This window comes from Elephas maximus, chromosome 8 (assembly GCF_024166365.1).
Source record: "Elephas maximus indicus isolate mEleMax1 chromosome 8, mEleMax1 primary haplotype, whole genome shotgun sequence".
NCBI lineage: Eukaryota > Metazoa > Chordata > Mammalia > Proboscidea > Elephantidae > Elephas > Elephas maximus.
In genome coordinates this window covers 35150001-35172500 of record NC_064826.1, presented here as the reverse complement: position 1 = coordinate 35172500, position 22500 = coordinate 35150001, and the positions used below count along the sequence as shown (strand labels likewise).

Here is a 22500-nt window from a genome sequence, read left to right as displayed (position 1 = left end):
TCTTGGGCATAAAGTAGTGCCCAAGATGAATCTAGATCTTACGGGTTATTATCACAGTTTGGTTTGTAGGGTGCAATAAGGATATTCATGATGGAATAAGTTGTTGTAATTTTTACTGCTATTACAGGTCTCTAAACCATTTATGAACTGTAGTCAAGATATTGCCCATTTTTATAAACCGTAAAATGCAAAGTTTAACTGTTACCCACAGTTTACATAGAAGCTAGTAAAGTGTAACTTTTTGCCTGTCTTATAAATCAGTATAATTACATATTCAACTTTAATTACTGGTGCGTCTGTATTGGCAAGGTTTATATGTTATATTTTATGCAAGACTACGATTCCTATTAATATTTAGCAGCTAACTATATCATTAATTACTCTAAAATCTTTCCCCTACCATCTTTTTAATGGAGCTGAGAGAGTAGGAGTATTAAAAATTGATGTATTGTGGATTTCAGAAATGTGTATGACTCTTTAAAAAATGCCAGGCCTTATTCAGTAGTGTCAAACATATCAGTTTCTTGTTTACTAAAAAGTATTGACTGTGGTAGAACTCTAGAATTCAGGGGAAAAAAATAGAATCTGAATAATGACGTGTGTACACTATTTGGTTGTTAGGATGAATTGTAATTTATGTCTGTACTACCTAGAGTTAAATATCATGTATTTGTAATTTCAAGTTATTGAGGTAAGAATAGTCCCTTCCCTCCTTTTGATCTTTTCTTCCCTTATTTTTGCATTAAATATGTAGTCAGAGACCTGAAAAAGAAATATGGTCTTTATATGGACCCATTTCCATTTGACCTTTCACAGGATATTATTTTTGTTGACTTTTTAAACATTTTATTCCATTTGACATATTAATGTCTTTAAGATTGTGTGCCTAATTGCTTTACAGCACTTTTACTCTATCACCTTTGTGAAAAACACACTGTGAACATTAATGTGTTTTATCAGGTTCCAAACCATTACTTTTTCAAAATGGAAAAATTTGTCTTTTGGAAGTGTCTTTAGATGTATTAAATAATACAAAAGAAGTAATAAAACTTGAAGTAGAAAGAACATGAATATATGCTCTTGAGAGTAGCAGTACTCTAAAACAAGGAAAGTGAGCAATCAGACAAAAGTTTTTATATCCCTGCTTTATCCTATCAGCCGTGCAGTGGGTAGCTTGAGGCTTTTTACTTTCAGGAGTCCTCCTGAGTATGCTAATGATCCCTGCCTGTATAAAATGCTAAAACCATAAAACTTTAAAGAGCAAACAAGAGTCAGATCCTGTTTTTCCCCTAAAAAAAAAAAACAAAAAACCTATTTCAGAGAAATGAAAGACATTCATAATAAAAGTGTTTAAGCTGTTGATTGAACTCCCTGTGCTAATATGCAGTATATAGTGGTTGTTATAGACCACATACAGAGGATTATTTTTTAAATGTAACTGTCCAGTACTAAGATATGGAAATAAAAAATTAATGATTTAATAAAATAGTTTATGAAACATCATATTTTAGAATCTGAACTAATAATTAGGCTAAATTACGACTTCGTTAGGTTAGTAGTATTTTTCATTTGGAAATTGCTATTTTAGAATTTTCATTTTATTATTAATTTAGTTACAGTATAATTGTGAAATATCTCCAGGGAATAATAGTATATGTAAAACAATATATAAAAATTGTATATTTAATACCTGATTTGCTACCATTATGAGTTTATGAAATTAATGTGTTCATAGTCAATATATTGTTACATATTTTATGCTTACATGAATTAGTACATTGAAAAATACCTGTATTTTGCATAGAGAGACAAAGGAACGCTTCCCTTGGCCTGCTGGAAGTAGATTTCAGAAAAGAAAAAGATTAGAGCAGACCAAATCTTGTCTTTCTTAATTATATAAATTATGATCAAATTTTTAATTATCTTACAAAATATTGGGTCGCCATTCTTTGAATCTGTTTCTGCCGCTATCATTAACTTTTTGTATCTCAAATACTTTTGATGGGCTGTCACTACAGTATTCTGTGTCTTCATCTTCCTAGAGTTTCAAGATGGTTGTACTTAAGAAATCTTAAGGAATTTCATGTGTACTTTATAAGAGAAGAAAAGTATTGAGCCAAGTCTCTCAGGCAAAATTTGGTTGCATATAAATGAATGTGCTTCAAGGAACTTTGAAAATTAAATAGAAGGGAAGGAGTTGTTATAAAACTTTTAAATAGTATACTTACATGTCCTGAAATGAAGTCATGGTGTAGTTGTCGTTCTGTTTTAGAAAGGGGTAGTTATGAGGATGCAATTGACGAGTATTGTAAATGAGAGACAGTAGAGCCTACTGGCTAAGTATGTGGGCTCTAGTGCCAGACTGGTAGGGTTCCAATCCCAGATTTAATATTTAATAGCCAAGTGGGATTGGACAAGTGGCTTGGCATTTCTTTCTCAGTTTTCTCAGCTGAAAACAAGGTAGCAATAATAATACCTACCTCAGAGTTCTTATGCAAATGAAACGAGTGCTTGGAAAACCATAATTGCTCCTTGTCTCCCTCACAGTGCTCCGCACATAGTTGCTGGCTTATATTATCTTTTGTAATACCTCATTGTTACTGTAAACAAGACTATAAACAATATTTTGTATTTTAATATATTTTTTCCAGGCAGTCCATAAATGTGTGGTTTGTTTCCTTGAACTTCTCTCTTCTTTTCTTCCCATACCCTCTTAAATTCAAGAAGTGAACCCATAAAAAAAAATGAAGCAATATGACACAGAAATTTATGGTAGGGAACACAGTACTCAGAGGCAGTGGGATCAGGAATTTTTGAGATAAGAGGATGTTACCTGATATTGTAAGCAATGAACAGTTTAAACAGAGGGAACCGTACTGCCCCAGAATCAGGAGCTCATGATTTGTGGCTAGAAAACATTGAGTATTGGCTTGAAGGGAATTTAAAACATACAAAGGAAACAGGTGGGAACAGACTGTTCAATGACTTTAATATCGGGCTATGGTGTTTGCTTTGTTCAGTATGGAGCCTATTAATACTTTGAGCTTGATTTTGACTTGGTTGGAGTTGTGTTTTAGGAAGAGTAATCTGAAAATGTGCTGAATGAACCATGACTGAATGAAAATGGTACATGGTAGGATATTTTGGAGTTGGGAGAAACTACTGCGGTGAGTAGTACCTGACTTAAGTACAAGGCTGAGAGTAGAGAGCAAGGAATTGATACAAAAGTGCTGTGGGAAGAAATACCAGAAGAAGGAAACTGATCAAAATTTGGGAACAAAGGGGAAAATTGGAAGAAAAAAAAAATCAGCAACATTTTAAAGCCAACAAAAAGAGATGGAAGACATGAGAGGACAGGCTCAGAAGGGAAAATGAGTTCAGCATTTTACTTGCTGAACCCAAGAACCTAAATATCCTGAGCTTCAGGAAAAACAAAGCTGAAGCTTTTTGGTTGTTGCTTAATTATTTTATTTCATTCCAAGATAGTAAAATTCTACACAGTAGAATATGGAAGTGTTCCTGAAGTTAGTAGAGAAGATGTTTTAAAACCTTTGCAAGTGGAGTAGACACAGGTTAGTGCTTCTTGTAGATTATCTTTGGAGAGACAAAAATATGCCAAATTGTCATCCATAGTCCCAGATTTGACATTCCATATTTAACACTTTCCTACCACTTCAACATTTATGGTTCCTGAATAAAAGCTTTTCCCAAACTTGTACATGTAATTTGTCTCAAACAATGTGCCTTTCTGTGTTTTTCCTTTTTCTTCTTTTCCTCCTCTTTCCCTTGCCCAAATTCTGCCAATTTTAATAGGCCAAAACTAAAACCTGTTGCTGTGGAGTCTATCTGACTCATAGCGACCCTATAGGAAAGAGTAGCACTGCCTCATAGGGTTCCCAAGGAGCAGCTGGTGGATTCAAACTACTGACCTTTTCGTTAACAGCTGAACTCTTAACCATTGCACCACCAGGGCTTCTTAATAGGCCTAGTCTTATTTTTCCCAGAAGTATTCCCAAGTAGTTCTTCTATCTGGATCTGCACTGTGTTCCATGCTCCTGAAGAAATGGCTCCTTGTACCCTTATTTGGAACTCAACACTGTGTGTGTGTGTGTGTGTGTGTCCCCGTGTCCGTGCACAGGTGTCCAGGCACAGTGCTTGCTCATTTTGTAGATGTTCCTAGCTTAATGGTAAGGTCCTTAGCAACAGAGACAATGTTTTAGATATAGTAAACTATATGAAACTCATAACACATTAAACCAAAACCAAACCCACTGCCGTCACGTCGATCACGACTCATAGCGACCCTATAAGACAGTAGAACTGCACCATAGAGTTTCCAAGGAGTGCCTGGTGGATTCAAACTGCTGACCGTTTGCTTAGCAGCCATAGCGCTTAACCAGTACGCCACCAGGGTTTCCAAACACTTTATACCATAACACATTATACCATCCAAAATAAGCATTCAGAAAAAGTTTGATACTAATTATACAGAATCAGACCGGAGGTGACAGTTAATTAGAAATGGTTTGAGTGTAAGAGTAAAATCCAGGATTCTCTTAGAGCCCTGAAGGAGGAAGAACAAAAGAGATTTTACGAAGATGAGATAACTAAATGTAATGTTCATCTTAGCGAGAGAGCTAAGAGATCTTTCTGCATATTGGTAGAGTTCACTTGGTAAGTTTTATTTTTAATTTTAATTATTTTGTTCATATGTATGGTATAAGTGTTCAAATTTATCTAAATAGAAAAAATGAGCAGACCCACTTCATTTATAATTATCCTCCCAGACCTTACCGAATTTTATCTTGTTGAAGGCAAATTGAAAAAGAAAAAAACATTTATTGAGACTAATGCAATATAAATCAGGTGAATATTCAAGGGGCTTTTAGCAAAAAGTAGGAAAGGTTAAAGCCTGGTGGAATTGTTTAGATTCAATATAGTAAGTCTTATGGAACTTGTTTTGATTCTTTTCAGCAAAATAGAGTTTTTAAATCTTTATTTTCTACTGCTCTTGAACGAGTTACAGAGCCATCCATGGTCTGAATTTCCTCTAAGAGTGTGAGCTGAGTGTCATTATATTTTATAATACTCTTCCCTTAGACACCTCAGTGCCAGTTCTCTTATTACCTGACTTTTCAGAGCTCTATATAATTCTACAGAATTATTTTAGATTTCTATCTTATATAGGTATTTGCCTGTAAAAAAAAAAAAAAAAAAAAAACTACTTAAAAAGTTAGGATGGATGCTATGTGTCGTTGTCGTTCGGTACTGTTGAGTCAGCTCCGGCTCATAGTGACCCTGTGTACAACAGAAGGAAACATTGCCTTGTCCTGCACCATCCTCACAATCATTGTTGTGTTTGAACCCATTGTTCAGCCACTGTGTCAGTCCATCTTGTTGAGGGTCTTCCTCTTTATCTCTCACCCTCTACTTTACCAAGCATGATGTCGTTCTCCAGGGTCTGGTCCCTCCTGATAACGTGTCCAAAATATGTGAGACAAGGTCTTGCCATCCTTGCTTCCAAGGAGTATTCTGGCTATATTTCTTCCAAGACAGACTTATTCATTCTTCTGATGGTCCATGGAGTATTGAGTATGCTTCACCGATACCATAATTCAAATTCGTCAGTGCTATGTGTAGGCTTCAATAATTTGAACTTACTCTTGTCTCCCAGGAATTAGATTTAAATGAATTAAAAGAGAAAAATACATTTGGATTAGACCTAAAAGGTGTGAACTCATACTGGTAGAATCAATCCATTTTCTGTTCTGCTTCTCAACCTGAGGTAAAGGACTTTAATGATGAGTCCCTGGGTGGTGCAAACAGTTAACTCCCTTGGCTGCTAACCCAAAAGTTGGTGGTTTGAGTCCACTCAGAGGCACCTTGGACAAAAGGCCTGGTGATCTACTACCAAAAAATCAGCCATTGAAAACCCTAACAAAGGACAGTTGTACTCTGACACACAAGGGGTCACCAGGAGTTAGAACTGACTTGATGGCAACTGGTTTACTGGTACGCACCATATTTAGTTCAAGTTGGCTATTTTTTGTTGTTGTTGTTGTTAATTAAGAAATTGTTTCTTTTTACTCTTAATAATTTGGCTCAGATTTGCCTTTTTTCTCTTGTAAAAATGTTAAATGGTATTCCCATTTTTATATTTTCAAATTTTGTTTCCAAAGATTAAAATGAATATTCTCCCTGAGCTGGTTTTGTGTCAGAGGGCTTTGCGCTCAAAGCTTTCCTATTGTCATGCGGTTCCCCTTATGATTACTACAGTCTCCTACTGCTGGTTTTCAGATCATTTCTTATGTGTCATTTCTGAATCCTCTTAGCCTCCAAATCAGTTCAGAGTTCTACTAGCTAAATATTCTACTTGAGTTGAAGAAGTTTATTATTTTCTCTCTCTTATTAAAGCACACATCTGACGAAAAAGAGTTAATGATCTTCTATATAGAATCAGAATGTAAACATTTGCCATATAATATCTGAAAATAAATTTGATGTGTCCTTAGAAGCCAAAACTTTAGGGTAAGGAAGTCAAAGACTGAGGCACCACTAAAAAGGAGTAGTGTGGTGTTTTAGAACCACAATAGTGACCACATTAGTCTTTTTTTATTAATATGTTGAACACATATTCTACATGCTACAGAACTTTCTACTCATCCCATGTCCCAAGTCATCTTTACAAGACCCTTTGCTTCGTGAGAACCCCAGCAGTAAATCATTCCAGTGTTAAGCCTTGGCCTCTCCCGGCAATATACTTTGGCCCCAAATACAGCTAAAAGGGGCTCCCAGACCCCCATTTTGTAAAAACGGCATTGAAAATCTAATATAATTTGTGAATTGACATGAAACATGATGAAAATAATTAAGTATATAATATTACTATTCTTTCTTCTAGTCTCTTTAATTGCCTTAAAATTTAAATTGGCTGTTTGTAGGCACACTTAAATAGAATTTGCAAGTTCTACATCTTTGGTGGGTGATATGTGAAATCCCTAGAGACCTTAGATCTCTCTGTGGACAAAAGCATTTGAAATTGGAGTGTCTCTGTATTTCAGAGGAAGCACTTGAAAGTGACTGACAACTTGAGCAAGTGGAATGCTCTCTGCCATTGTTTTCACGCTTGAAAATCCTCTACTGGTTTTGCTGATATTTTGGATTGTTATGTTGCGTTATGAAGCCCTGGACATAAAAGCATTTTCTCTGCCTCATCTATGTTTTCACAGATTTTCTAATTCACAATTTTTCAATCACCTTTAGTTTTTTTCCCTAACATTTCTGCACCCCTTATATTTTCAGCTTTGACTTAATTCCATTTTTATTTAATCTCTAAACTTTTTTTTTGTATTAACTTTGCGAGTCAGCTTTGAGATATCTTTCCAAAGTGATTGTACAGAACTTATGATTATGCCAACTCTTTATCATCTCATCTTTTTTTTTTAAGTGCTACAGGTGTGGATCAGTAGCTGCTATACTTTTTGACGTTATTCCAGCCCCCATATGTGGCACTTACAACTCATTCTAGTTCCTGTTAATAAAAAGATCCTCCCAAAGGTACAGTGCTTTCAGCTAAAAAGTGTTATATCCCTACCGTGCCAATTGTGGAGATTTGTGGGTTCCTGTAGGGTTTTGAAGGATTTTTATAGAACTATACAGATAATATCTGACATCCATGGTATAAATTCCCACAAGTTAGGCAACGTGTGTCAGAAAACTTTTTGCCAACAGTATTGTAGCTTACTGCTTCTGTTTTATAGCTAAAGAACATTGTTAGAAGACATATCTTCATTTGCACTAACATTTAGAAATTTCCGTCCTCTGAGGACCAGAAAAGTCATTGGTCAAACTGTTAAAAGTGTGAATATTGCTATTCAGTATTAATATTTTCCTACTTTTGGTATCAGGGAAAAATGAATATTTTTACATGTCTATATAGTATTCTAATTTCAGCTTTTGTCCTAGGACTTGCGAAGGTAATTTACGTGATCAGAAACTATATTTTAATATATGTTAGTTATATGCATTTTGACTACTGTGGCTTAAGCACTGTGATATACTTTAATACTTTGACACCAATAAACAGTTTAAAATTGTATCTCGGAGTTTCTACATTCCGTAAGCAATTTCTATCATTAGGATACAATTAAATAATTCATATAATTTATATAAGCAACAGATGACCAAATACTGTAACATAACTAGTGGAAACTGACAATCTTTAATTTAATCATTATTATCTTAATCTTCGAAGATTGAAAATCAAGTAATATCAGCAAAACACTTTTAAAAAACCAAACCCACTGCCGTCAAGTCAATTCCGACTCATAACAACCCTACAGGACAGAGTAGAACTGCCCCACAGGGTTTCCAAGGAGCGCCTGGTGGAGTCAAACTACCGACCTTGTGGTTAACAGCCTTGGCACTTAACCACTACGCCACCAGGGTTTCCACTAAAACACTTTTAAGGCAAGAGGAAGAAGTAATCGTTGGTTACCCAATGTTACCAACATTATCAGTAAATTTACATTTGCAGCATTACATCTAAGGTCCCTTTTATTAGAGTGTCAAAGGGTCAGGGAGAAATATAATGCACTACATTTATGCTAAAACGTGCATATTGTTTTTACTTCTCCATTGTCATGTTTAGAAATAATGGAGTGCAACTGAATATAGTTCAGGAAGAAACTAGAGTGCAGGTCAGTCCTATGGCTTAACTTGAGCCAAGGAATCTTTCCAGGAGAGCAGCCAGGCTCAAGGATTAGGTAGACCAGTGGCATAGACCATATGTAATCGAAGGGAAGATCAGTCTCTGTGAAGATATCCTGAGAGGCAGCTTCAGGAGGAACAAGCAGTGCAAGGAAAATGTCCTATTAATGGCAGTTTACCAAAAGGAAATAAATAGCAGTTCAGGAAAATGGGCGAGTCACATCAGGTAAAACTAGCCATAGCCATAGTTACAGGACTTTGAGATCAAGATCTTCAAGGGGTAAGAAGAACCCAAGTTATCAAGCAGGGTATTAGAGATAAACTAGGGCATACACTCCATATAGCCTATACCCATCCTGATATTTATGACTAAAACTTGGTCCAAGGAACGAGGCAAACACAGTTTGGGGATGAATGGTTCAAATGAATGTTGGAACAGCAGCAAGGCTGACTTAATGACTGAGTGTCAAGATGTAATTTAGACTTTCTTTTATTTCCCTGTCCAATAGATTAGAAATTTAGGGGTTCATAGAACCATAGCTGAATGATTGTGGAAAGTTTTCACTTAAGAGGCCAAATGGAATGAACCAATTGTAATTCAATTTTACGCTGTCACCAATGGGCAAGTAATTTGATTCTGAGATTAGGTACAATGTATTTGTACTCACTGATGATCAGAGTAATTACATCTGTGTTTTCATCTTATTATAGCTGTTTTGGTCACATGTATCACTTTTAATTAAAATACAGTAGTACATCTTAAAGAATTTTGTTGTATGTTCTGTGTATGTTGTATATATGTGTTTTATCAGCACTGTAACGAAACTATCTGAAATCATTTGGGAATGAACCTTTAAATCATGTAAAATCAATTTGTTTTAATGCTGTTGCATGAATTTGAATAAATTTCAATATAATTCTGAAGATAAGCTCAGGAAATGTTATAGAAAGTTTGCTATATATACATGCATACATATGGATAATTATAAAATTATGTTTCATTAACCGTAATTCCCCATTTTGCTACATTTCTTAGAACTTCTTAGTCTGTTGACTTTAAATGGAACTTTGGAACTCCACCTCAGGGTTAGATCTATTGGGATGTAAGATAGGATTATAAGTTGAACCAGTAAGACTGGTGAACTGTCCTAAAAGAGGGTTTTTTTCAGTTATCTGAAAGCAGTATTCCGTTACAATCAAACAGTAAACAGCAGCATTAAAATAAATAAATAAAGATAAGGTTTATTAAATATATTGGAATTAAAGTTGCATTCTGGCTTTCAGGGGGAAAATTTAAATTTATTTGGCTGTTTATTAGCCAAGTAGAGAAAAACATAGGAAATTTAGTAGAGCATTTTGTATTTATATCCTGAATAGATTAAACTCTACGAGGCATACATTAAATAAGGAATCATTGTTCGCTTCAATTTTTGGATCTACTTTTTCATAGTTGCACATTTCTGGGAGAAGAAATATTCTCTTTAGATTAAGAAATAAGAGGGAGAATTTTTACTTCTATGAAAGTGGAATCCTGGCCTAGTGGCAATAGCTATGTGCAGACCTATTCAAGTCAAAACAAAAATCATTCAGATAACAGATTTTTTGTGGCAAATGTTATTTTCATCTACAAAAGAGAAGCCAATCTTGAAAGGGAAGAAATTGGCAAAAAGTTGAACAATACTAGTAAAAATCTGGTTATAATGTTTTAGTTGATAATATAAGAACAAATTTTTGATTCCTAGATGTTTTTGAGGGAGCCCTGGTGGCACAGTGGTTAAAGCACTTGACTGCAAACCAAAAGGTTAGCTGTTAATACCTACCAGCTGCTCAGCTGGAGAAAAATGGGCCAGGCTGCTTCCCTAAAGATCTACAGTCTTGGAAGCCCTATGGAGCAGTTCTGCTCTTTCTTATAGGGTCGCTATGAATCGGAATCAACAGCAGTGGGTTTGGTTTTTTGGTAGATGTTTTTAATTGTATGGTCTTTTATTCACGTCTGTATGAATAAGGGAATTAAGCATTTTTCTCCAATACAAAATCTGGTTTTTATTAGAAGAAATCAGGATTATCACTTCCAAAGAATAAAATATTAAGTAGAATTAAGGAAATAATTTCTTTATGACTATATAACTTATTTAATTACACTAGTTTAAGGTCAGCTCTCATTTTAAAAGTATCAACAAAATGTTTTTTTTAAAGTAAACTTTTCCATTTGAAACTTAAATTTCATTTATATTATTAGTTAACTTCTTTGATACATTAAACTAAAATACTACCTATATGAGAGTACAAAATATTACTCTAAAAGTTACATAAATTTAGGAAACATGAATTTTTTCTTATTTTAACCTGAATATTTTTTTTATACAATAGAGATAACTAAACTTGTGATTTTTATGAATTGATCATCAAATATCAAGTACAGTTATATCATTTCCTTTTACATATACAAGGAAATTGAACTCCCACAATCTCCATTTTTCATATGTTTTCTAAATAAGCATCAAGTATTTTACCAGTTTTCCTGTGAAAATTTGTCTTTGAAAAAAAAAAGTGACTATTTTCTTTTTATTTTCTGTTTGATATGATTACTTCTTCCAGGGAATCAGTCAGTAGAAATTAGCCACTCAAACACAAACCATCAAAACAAAAACTGATCTTCGTGAAACAGAACCTTTCTATTTTAATAGAGAATTTTGTGCTCATATTTTAGAATTCATCTTACATTTTCAAAACAATGATATTTATGTAGTAAACATGAAGGTTTTGCTATTGGCACACATTGGAACTAATTTAATAAAAATTTATACAAATACATATGAAATTCATGACTAAAGTGCTAATCATAAACTTTGATAATTCTAAATGCTTAGGTACTAATTGTCATCTTTCATTCAGTAGCTTTGTGTGAAATACTAAATAGAGATTGTAGATAAAGAAAAGTCTTACCTTGTCTGGCTATTTCCTTTAACTAGAAAGTTTTTGATAGTATTTTGTGAAATAAAACCTCTGCAACCAATAGAAAGCATTGACTATGGAGATACTCAGTCTATTCTAATGTTTTTAAAGGCCATTAATCAATCATTGTTGTTTGGTGCCCTTGAGTCGATTTTTGATTCATGTGTCCCCACGTGACAGAGTGTAAGTGCTCCGTAGCATTTCCTAGGTTGTAATCTTTACTGGAACAGATCACCAGGTCCTTCTCCCGAGGAGCCGCTAGGTGGGTTTGAATCACCAACTTGGCTGTTAGCAGCTGAGTGCTTAACTGTTGTACCACTAGAGCTCCTTAATCAACAAATTAATACCTAACAATAAAGAGATAAAGAATTTGTATGCTTATAAACATTTCCTATTGAAGTTAATCAGTGTATCCCGAGTAAGTTAAAAGGCCTCCAAACTAAATTAAGTAGAAATAAGGATCAAAGACACTTTAAAATCAAGAACTTGAGCAAGCTGTATTGAGTTGGAAATAGCGGCATGTCAGGGCTACATATATTTCAATACATTGAATATGTTCTTAGAAGTACTATGTATATAAGTACATTTATTGAATAAAGATTTCTATATTGGGTCAAATAAAATCAGTTTCCATAGTAAAATTGAAGCATTACAGCCCTAGAGCTGTTTCTGAGAATAACATTTTAAGTAACACTTTTTATAACAATGATCCGTGGTTACTGATAGAGTATGATATATCCTTCGGGTGTGTTAGGGCAGGTGAAAAAGCTAGAAATCATTTTTATAGGATTAAAAAATTATCATATCTCTTTGAAAAAAGATTTTTATTACTCTATAGGTACATTTTATTAAAAGTATTGAAAATATCCTCAAATAACTAGGGTTATCTGAAGAAGAGGAGAAAAGAAATCACCTGCAATGAATATACCACATAAAAACAATTTTAATCAAGTCAGACTTTAGCCTGGATTTCTAAATGCTTGCCAAAATTAACTTTATATCATCTGAAATGATGTAGATGTGAGCCGTAAATTATCTTTTAAGTTTTTTATCTGAGTATTTGCTAACTTCTGTCTTAAAATTTGAGACTTACAGTTTGTATCATTAACTCCATGGTATTTATTACATATTCCTGAAAGGACCAAGTTTATATTGTGCCAGAGTCTTTCGTAAATGATGACAGCATATAAATATTTTAATTGTTACATATGATAATATTTAAATAAGCGAGAGGGAAAAAGCACTTGTGTGATTCTACAGGCTAATGTCTATTGACTTACATTTTGAACTTTAGACATAGTACTTTTTTATACTAAAGGAAACAGGAACAGTTGATAGGACCTTTTACATAGTCTTGAATAAGGAAAAGAATGGAGACAATTTGCATTCCTTTTGGGAATATATCGTGTGACCACAATCGAAAAAGATAAACTTTCACATTATAATTTGATTCTTTGCTTTAGGGTGTACGCAAACATTAGCATTTCTTCTGCCTTTTATTGGTGCCTTGGGTACTCATAAATTTCACAACAAAAGAAGCAACAATTTTCTTTAGGCAAAAAAGTCAATCTATTAATGTAGCTATTTGTGTTTTTTGCTATATACCATTACTGAGGGAGGGCTGTAAAACTGAGAGATTAGAGTATTAAAATCAACTGCTACTTGCAGCTCCTTAAGTAGAAGCTGGCAGGTTGAATGGTCTAGAGATAAATTTCCTTCATTTATGTAAAATAAACAATTTTTGAGCACCTATTATGTACTGTTTAGCATACCCTGCTAGAAACTGTGGCAGTCTGTATCAATGTTGTTGTTAGGTGCCATTGAGTTGGTTCCAACTCATAGCGACCCTATGTACAGCAGAACAAAACACTGCCTGGTCCTGTGCCATCCTCACAATCATTGTTATTTTTGAACTCATTGTTGTAGCCACTGTGTCAATCCATCTCGTTGAGGGTCTTCCTCTTTTTTGCTGACCCTCTGCTTTACCAAGCGTGATGTCCTTCTCCAGGGACTGGTTCCTTCTGATAACATGTCCAAAGTGCATAAGACAAAGTCGCACCATGTGATACATGTCTGTATCAATAAAGAGTTAAAAATCTAATAGTAGAGGGATAAGTACCTAGATGATAATAATGAGATAGGGAGCAAGAGTAAAGAGGAAGAGTTATTATAAATAAATGAAGAAATCAAAGATGTAAGTGCACACAAGCAGACCTGTGAGGGAGGAATCAGAAAAGATTTTATGGAGAATGTAACTTTGAGTTAAGGCTAAAACAGGAGTAGATTTTTGTTTGAATTATAAGAAATTACTGATATTTGACTTTTTATCAATAAAAATAGCAATATTAAATACTTCAACTTAGTATCAGGCAGAGATGAGGAACGAGTACAGAACGCCCTATGAGCAAAAGTGGTTAAGACATAAAGCATGGATCTCATTCAGAGAACGCATAATAATCATCTGTCTTGGCACGGCCAATCAGCCCGAAGAGGAATACCTGACGATGAGATTCGACAGGAATTTGGGAACCATATCTTCAAGTTCTTTAACCTCCAAACTGACAATATGATAGGCTATCAGTTGCCATCAAGTTGATTCTGACTCATGGAGACCCCGTGTGTGTCAGAGTAGAACTGTGCTCCATAGGATTTTCAATGGCTAATTTTTCCAGAAACGAATCATCAGAGCTTTCTTCCAAGTTGTGTCTGGGTGGACTCATATTAAAAAAAAAAAATTGACTGGTTATTTGGAGGTGCTTAGCAAGATCCCCAAGGAGCCCTAATGGTGAAGTGGTTAAGCACTTGGCTGCTAACTGAAAAAGGTTGGTGGTCCGAAACCACCATGGGAGAAATATGTGACAGTCTGCTTCTGTAAAGATTACAGCCTTGGAACCCCTATGGGGAAGTTCTCCTTTATCCTGTAGGGTAGCTATGAGTCGGAATTGACCCGAAGGCAGTGGGGTTTTTTTGGAGCAAGACCCTCAAGTGTATATATTACCTACTTTTAAAAAGGCTTACCTCTTTTCTGGTTTGCTGCTCCATTCTGGAAATACTGGAAGACTTTTTTTCCCTTGAGAAAGTAGCAACAGTTAATGTCCTGTTTTTTGGACTTCAGAGACAAAGTATCAACAGAGTTTATCGAGGCCATTGCTGCTAACATCTTAATAAAAATAAAAAACTATGGTGAAATTTGTGTTCAACATCTTCCACTTTCTAATATCTCCATACTTTCTGGGATCCTTTTCCTCTCCTCCTTGAACAAATAAAACAACAAATCTAAAGCTTCAGGAAAATTACAAATGAGTTATGAAAAGTCATGATCTATTTAACTTTTAGGAACCCTGGTGGTGCATTGGTTGGGCACTTACCTGCTAACTGCATGGTTGGTGGTTTGAGCCCACCAACAGCTCAGTGGGAGAAAAGACCTGCTCCTATAAAGGTTATAGCTTAGAAAACCCTGTAGGACAGTTCTACTCTGTCCTATAGGGTTGCTATGAGTCAGAATAGACTAGATGGCACAGAACAACAACAACATTTTAACTTTTAGAATTGGTCTCATAAATTTAGACACTTCTCTGTCCTTGGTAGGATGTAAAAGGGAAATATTTCACGTACATGTAAGTTTAAGAGCCTATTGCTCTTTACTCCACACCCTAGAGCCTAAGTTCATCACTTCTCTTCACCATTTCTAATCCTACTGGTAGCTTTATTTCAACCCATCATGACTTTATTATACTGTTAGTAAGCTCGAACAGGTAACCCTGCCTGCACTGTCCTACACATTCAGCCTATTGTTGCTGGATGCTGACGAGTGAGTTCCAACTCATAGTCACCCCATGTGACAGAGCAGAATTGCCCCGTAGGTTTTTCTAGGCTGTCTTTGTTCCTTGGAGCCTCTGGGTGGGTTTAAACTATCAATCTTTTTGTTAGCAGCCCAGCACTTAACTGTTGCACCACCATGGCCCACACACTCAGCCTACACTTTGCAAATTAATTCTCCTAAAACTCTTCTTATCTTTTAATTCCTTTGCTCAAAAACCATCAATGGTCTTTCAGCTGGCAGAGAGTAAAGTTTAAACCCCATAGAACGCAATTCAAGGCCCTTCATCCTCTGACCCTGTTCTGCTTTTCTAAAATATTTTTATTGCCAACCCTTCTTTCCCTCACGGCCTCCATGTGCTCTCAGAGTTCCCATAACACATCTGAAATTCCTCACTTTTTCCATGCCCTACTCGGGATGCCCTTTCTCTCATCCACGTGTAATGAAAATTTTCATGAATTTCAAAGCCTACCCAAAGAGACGCCTCCCTCCTTCAGAGAGCACTCAGAGTGCGCCGTCAGAATTCATCTCACTTCTTTCATGACCCTTGGTCAACTACAGCATCAAACATATTCTTCCCTGTATGGAAGTTACTTGCCTGTATATCTTGTTTCGTCTACTAGACTGAAACCGTGAGAAGAGAAACTAGTGTCCATAAAAGCCCCTAGGCCAGTGGTTTGTAAATAATGTGTATTGAATTGATTTTCTTTTTCACGTGTAATAAGAAGTAACTTTTGTCTTTCTGGAAGTACTTCCATTTCAGGTATGACCTTTGTACCTCTTTGCCAGAGAACAATAAAAAACTTCATCTCACTCCATCACTAAATACTTCTTTCCTTCAAACTATCTAAAGAAGTTCCAAATAAGTTTCTAGTTCTCCTAAGTGTAAATTATATCAAATTAGAATGTGGTATGTCTTCTTTAAGCAGGAAATGTAAATCATTGCTTTCCCGTAGCAAATACTTGATAGTGGACTAAAAGGAATAGTTGAATTAGATGTCTTCTATGTCATGGACAGAACCATTTTTAAAGCATTTGTAATGAATTCCTGGATTCTAGTTTGAAGGAACACCCATTATTTACTAAATAATTTGCTTTAAAATAAAGTTGAAGTTACGTCAGATTCTACTTAAATGAATGTGACACACTTTATCAGGTTTTGAAGAAAGAATATAGTGACTATATTAGTAACTCTATATAGTTAGACATGTTTATCTTCTATTTGTGCCCTTCTATTTTTTTATGCCAAAGGTAGAAACCCTGGTGGTGTAGTGGTTAAGTGCTATGGCTGCTAACCAAAAGGTCGGCAATTAGAATCCACCAGGCATTCCCTGGAAACTCTACGGGGCAGTTCTACTCTGTCCTATAGGGTCACTATGAGTTGGCATTGACTCAGTAGCAGTGGGTTTTTTTGTATGCCAAAGGTCTGTACTCTGAGGTCTATAATGATACACATGCCAGACATACGTTAGGTGCTCAATTAATAAATGAATGACTGGGAGATGATGCAATCCAGACTCCTTAGACTCCTGCCTTAAGATATGTGAAAATAAGTCCACTTAAATCTTTTATGAAAGGTTTTGTAAATCAGACACTAAAAACTCAGTGATCTGAGTAGTTTTTTATTTTCTTAGCTTTTGTTCATATGTTTTTTTAAAAAAACTAAGTCCTCATTGTATTTTTATCAATTCTATTCCTGGAAGCAACTAATTCTATTTATATGAAGTAGCTGCTGCTTCTTTACTTACTATTAAGGGCTCTATCAAGGAAACCCCGTGCATAGTGGTTAAGTGCTCCAGCTGTGAACCGAAAGGTTGGCACTTCAAATCCGCCAGGTGCTCCTTGGAAACTCTACGTGGCAGTTCTACTCTGTCCTATAGAGTTGCTATGAGTCCGACTTATCAGCAATGTTTGTTTTTTAATCAAGGGCTGCAGTTTAATTTGTAAGACACCTCAAATCCTAGCTGAAGGAAGTGGCATATAAATTTCAAATCAGTGGGGGAAAAATGACACAATGACTGTCCAAACCATTTAGAATAGATCTTCAAATCTAGAAAGTATTTCATCACCAGGATAGTCTAGAATTTCTCACCTGTGTCCATCTGAACTTGCTCTTACCTTGTGCGTGTTTAGTGAATTCCATTAGGAATATGTATGTATTTTAATGTTGTTATACCAACTGGGAGTCTTCTTAGAGGCAGGCCATCCCTCCCAGCCGGTTAGCACACTTACATCTAGCAATCTTGTAGTTATTTAAGTATATATTTCTCCTGTACTAGACTGCAAGGTCCTTGATAGATATTTAAATGCCCCACAGTGCCTTATATAGAAAGGTACTCAATAATTTTTTTTGTTGTTAAATGAATAATTGGCAATAGGAGATAATGATAATATGTTATTGGCTTTTCCTGTCAAAGTGAGATTGATGCTCTTAACATCATTATGAACACAGGGGACTTGACTCAATCCATACCTAACAGAATCTCTGGCAGAAACATTTATTTTCTAACAGACTTACATATATTGGTATGTCTCTTAAAATTTCCATTTTTTTTTTAGTTGACATTGGGTTACTCTATTCAAGGTCTCTCTAGCTGAAAATATATTACCAGAACTTTATAAGCTCCAATATACGTAGTAAATGTAGTACAGGCTGGGACCATTCAATGCATGTATGTTAATTATTTTAATGACAAGCTAATGATGATGCCTGTGATGAATGACCGAGGAGAATAAACGCAGAGGCTCAGCGTACAGAGCATTTCAATGACAGCCCTTCTTAGAAATTTACTTTCCTCGGTTAATCTAAAAATGATCTGAGACATGGCTGGGGCTTTTGGCTTTGTATTTTAGTGTTCAGCAATGTACTGGTAAATAATTCCTGGGAATATTTTAGTAATATGTTGTTACTTTGTTCCTTTAAGTTTGTTAAAGGTACATTTGAAGAAGTATAGCTAGTCGTTAGAGCCCTGGTGGTGCAGTGGTTAAATGTTCAGCTGATAACCAAAAGGTCAGCAGTTTGAATCCACCGGCCACTCCTTGGAACCCCTATGGGGCAGTTCTACTCTACCCTATAGGGTTGCCATGAGTTAGAATTGATGGTATCGGGTTTAGCTAGTCATTACTTTAATAACCCTAATGCCTATCATCTGATATGTGGGATGTACATATATATATATATATATCTTCAGGATTTTTTCTGATACAGTAATAAAAATCTCAATTTAGAGAGGGGGCTAAAAATATTTTTAGAGCTAATTCACCATACAATGTTTAAAATTTAATTCATGTATTTATACCATGAATTATATCTTCTTCCAAAAAGAATTTAAGGTTACAACTATGTAAGGATTGTAGCTAACATTCATCTAACATTCATTGATCACTGTTCCAAATGGTTTGTATTTATTCATTTAATACTCATACCAATGATGTATAATGCATACTTTTATTTTTCCTGTTCAACGGGTAAAGAAACTCGGATACAGAGAGGATTAGTACTCCTCCAAGGTTGCAGAGCTAGGAAATAGAGACATAGAGAAGTCAGGATTCATAGCCAAGTATTTTGTCCTCAAAGTCCAGGTTCTTAACCACAATCTTATACTGTTGTCTAAGGACTATAAATGAGGTACTTAAACTATTTAATTCAGAATGCTTCTTAGAAGAGAGGATGGTGAGACTTTGTCTCACGTTCTTTGGACATGTTATCAGGGAGAACCAGTCCCTAGAGAAGGACATCATGCTTGGTAAAGTAGAGGATCACTGAAAAAGAGGAAGACCCCCAATGAAATGGATTGACACAGTGGCTGCAACAGTGAGCTCAAATATAGCAGTGATTGTGAGAATGGCACATGACCGGGCAGCGTTTCTTTCTGTTGTGCGTAGGGTCGCTATGAGTCGGAACCAACTCGACAGCACTAAACAACAACAGACTGTTCAATGTTACTTCACACTATACCTTCAAGTGAATTAAAACACTAAATATATAAAATTTATTGAGCTAAATTACACCCTTGTAATTAAAAGCCTTTAGATGATTCCACTGGAAAAGTGGATACATAGTGAAGAATTGGTGGCTTCTGAAGAGAAAGGGAGTGTCTTTAAACAGCTTATTTTATTTGAATGGTCAGGGATGTTTCCGTGGTGGAGAGGAGCATTTTTCCTAGAAGGCAAACTAATTATCCCAAAGTGGTGTAACACGTGGTATCTTGAAGAATTTGGAAAAATGAGCACTACAGAGATAGTCCACTTTTTTTTTTTTTTTAAGAAATAAATCAACTGGCCCTTATAGCCTGTAATAAGGGCAAAAAGGGAAACTATTGCTAATGACCACAAGAAGAGACTGAGTCCCATTCACCTACATCCCACAAAAGGAATGTAGCTTCATTATGCTCCATTTTTTTTTTGAAATGGTGGATAACATGACAGGTGAAAACACAGAGCACTTTCAGATCCAAACATGAGAAACCTAATATAAATAAAAATAATTACATCAGAAATTTTATATTTATTGGAAAGGATTCTACCAATCCATAGACATGGGTACTGTACCTTTTTAGTAATTTTATTCCCTGGAAGGCTCAAAGTTTTCTTGCCACTTTTTATTTATCTCTTAGACATTGTAGAGGTAACAATCAAATCTTAAAAATTGAGCATATATGAATATTGGCTTTGGCTTTGCTTCATTTTAGTAAATTAGCCTCCTAATACTGTGACCATAAGGGAAACTTTTACTTACATCTTTTTCCAGCTGTTACCTTATTCACTGATTTTGAATATAAGTGATTCCAAGAATAGTTAAAGTTCAGCTAAAAATTTTCTCTCTTACATTTTTTTTTTTTACATTAGTGCAAATGAAACTCTTAGCGGCTTGATGGCACATCATATATTCAATCAACAAGCATTTATTAGGTGTTTGCTATGTGTATAAATCTCTTGATCTGTGAGGTTCACAGTCTAGTTGACAATACAAGGTATAGCCACAGTACTTGATTAAGACAGTATCAGATAGCAGGAATAACAAGGTTCCAAGAAACATCCTAGAGGCCAGAATGTGTACAAGTTAAGTCCTAGCTCTGCTAGAACTTACCATATAATCCTTGGAAATTCACTTAGTTTTCTGATCTATAAAATAGGAGTCTTGAATAAATTTACATTTGTGTTTTATAGTTTTAGGATGTAAAGATTTACAGTTTTGAGTATCAGAATGATCAATAATAAATGATTTGGCAGATCAGAGTGGGAGGTCAGTGCAAGTGAACAAGTCAAACATAGCCTTTAAGGAGGAGACAAGCTATGAGTTGATCCTTAAATGGTAGGCAGGATGTGAATGGGTAAAATACAGGGCACAAGGGAATTCCAGGTTCTGTGTACATGCAGAGTTAGAGAAGCACAGACTAAGTCAGCATGAAGAATGGCTTGGAGTAGAACTATGCATGATGTTTTGAGGATGAGGAGATGTGTTTTGGCTAGAATAGATTTTACTTAAAAATACTGCTGTGCATAGATATGTTGAGGCCAGATTATATGTTATTGAGAATGACTGAAGGGTTTGCTCTTAGTTCTGTCTCAGCTCTCTTGGTTTCAGTTCAGACAGATGTCAGCAGTGACATAATGAAATAAAGGAAGCCTGTGCATATTAAAATTCTCTGAGAATGCAAGGGAACATACTTTTGTAGCTATCCTTTAAAAAAAGTTATCTCCACGTGTTTGTGTTTTAATAATACATGCTGCTTGAAGTCCAGGAACTTGAGACTTTTCCACGAGGCTCTTTATTCAAATAAAATCCAACTCAGAAAGGTAAACACAGATGAACCAAGTAACCATGGTATTGTACTGCTCCAGCTGAGGACACAGTGGAAGTAGAGTAGGGTATTGGGAAAAAGGATCAGAGTAGGGGGACCTCCTAGATCTTCGCTGAGCCCTGAGAACATCAAGAAACACCAACTACTCAAGAAGTGAAATCTTTAACTAAAATTGTAGGATGTGCAAAGTAATATTAGATGACTTGAGGGCAATTCCATAGAACAGTGCTGCGTATCTCTGTATATCTTTCCAGTTACTCGATATCTATTCAGAAATATTCAGCTATTTAAGCTTGAAAGTTTTGAATATTCACAGGTCATTTATGAAACCTAATTAAACAAAGGTGTTCTTATATTAACCTTAGGAGTTTATTCTAATTATTTCCAGTACTTACAGCTTAGCATTCACTAAAATGTTCAAATCCTAGATTGAACCTAGAATATAAAAAATTATAAATTCAACTTATAAGTATTATTAAATCCAAATGTCATTTTTTTATAAAAGTCATTAAATGAATATGAACTTTCACAAGTAATCTCATTAGAAGATTTCATTTGTATATTTTAGAGGGTACTTTGGGAATATTAACATTAGCTTTAATAAATGTTAAAATTCTGGACACATCTACATAATACCATAATAACTAGTTGGTTCATTAGTCATTTCACTCAAGCTGTTGGCTAATTCAGTGAAACATGTAGTCAAAGTAGTTGTTAAATTCAAACGGTAGATTTTTTTTTTAGTCAAAATTGTTGGTTCTGACTATAAAATGATCCTCATAGTTTTTGTTATTTCAGGCTTTTACTATTCTGAAATCATCTGTGGGTACCTGCCTATACACACACACACACACACACACACACACACCCCCATGGTGTACATTTTCCTAACTACACGTTTCCACCATTCACTTTTGAAGGAGTTAATACCACTTCTGGGGGAAAGCTTAGCTGCTAAAGCACCTCCCCTCCAAAAAAATTAAGTTGTTATAAGATGGACTCTGAATCCAGTAAGACACCAGGAATATGAAGAAGAAGATAAAAATTCCTTTCTAAGTCAAGCTAATTGACTATATATAACCTTTTATTACGGCCAAATGGTTTATTCATCACAAAAAATAGTATCTACAAGTTGATCATATGCATATATCAGAAGTTCTACTTTCCTAAATTACGTTATTCTTTAAATAAATATTATTTCAGGGACTGTGA

At 35.2% G+C, this 22500-nt stretch overlaps 1 protein-coding gene across 10 annotated transcripts in view; it reads left to right on the top strand.

The window, feature by feature from the left end:
- Positions 1-22500, top strand: part of FOXP2 (forkhead box P2) — a 636455-nt gene that overhangs the window by 609276 nt on the left and 4679 nt on the right. The gene's annotated exons all lie outside the window — the stretch shown is intronic.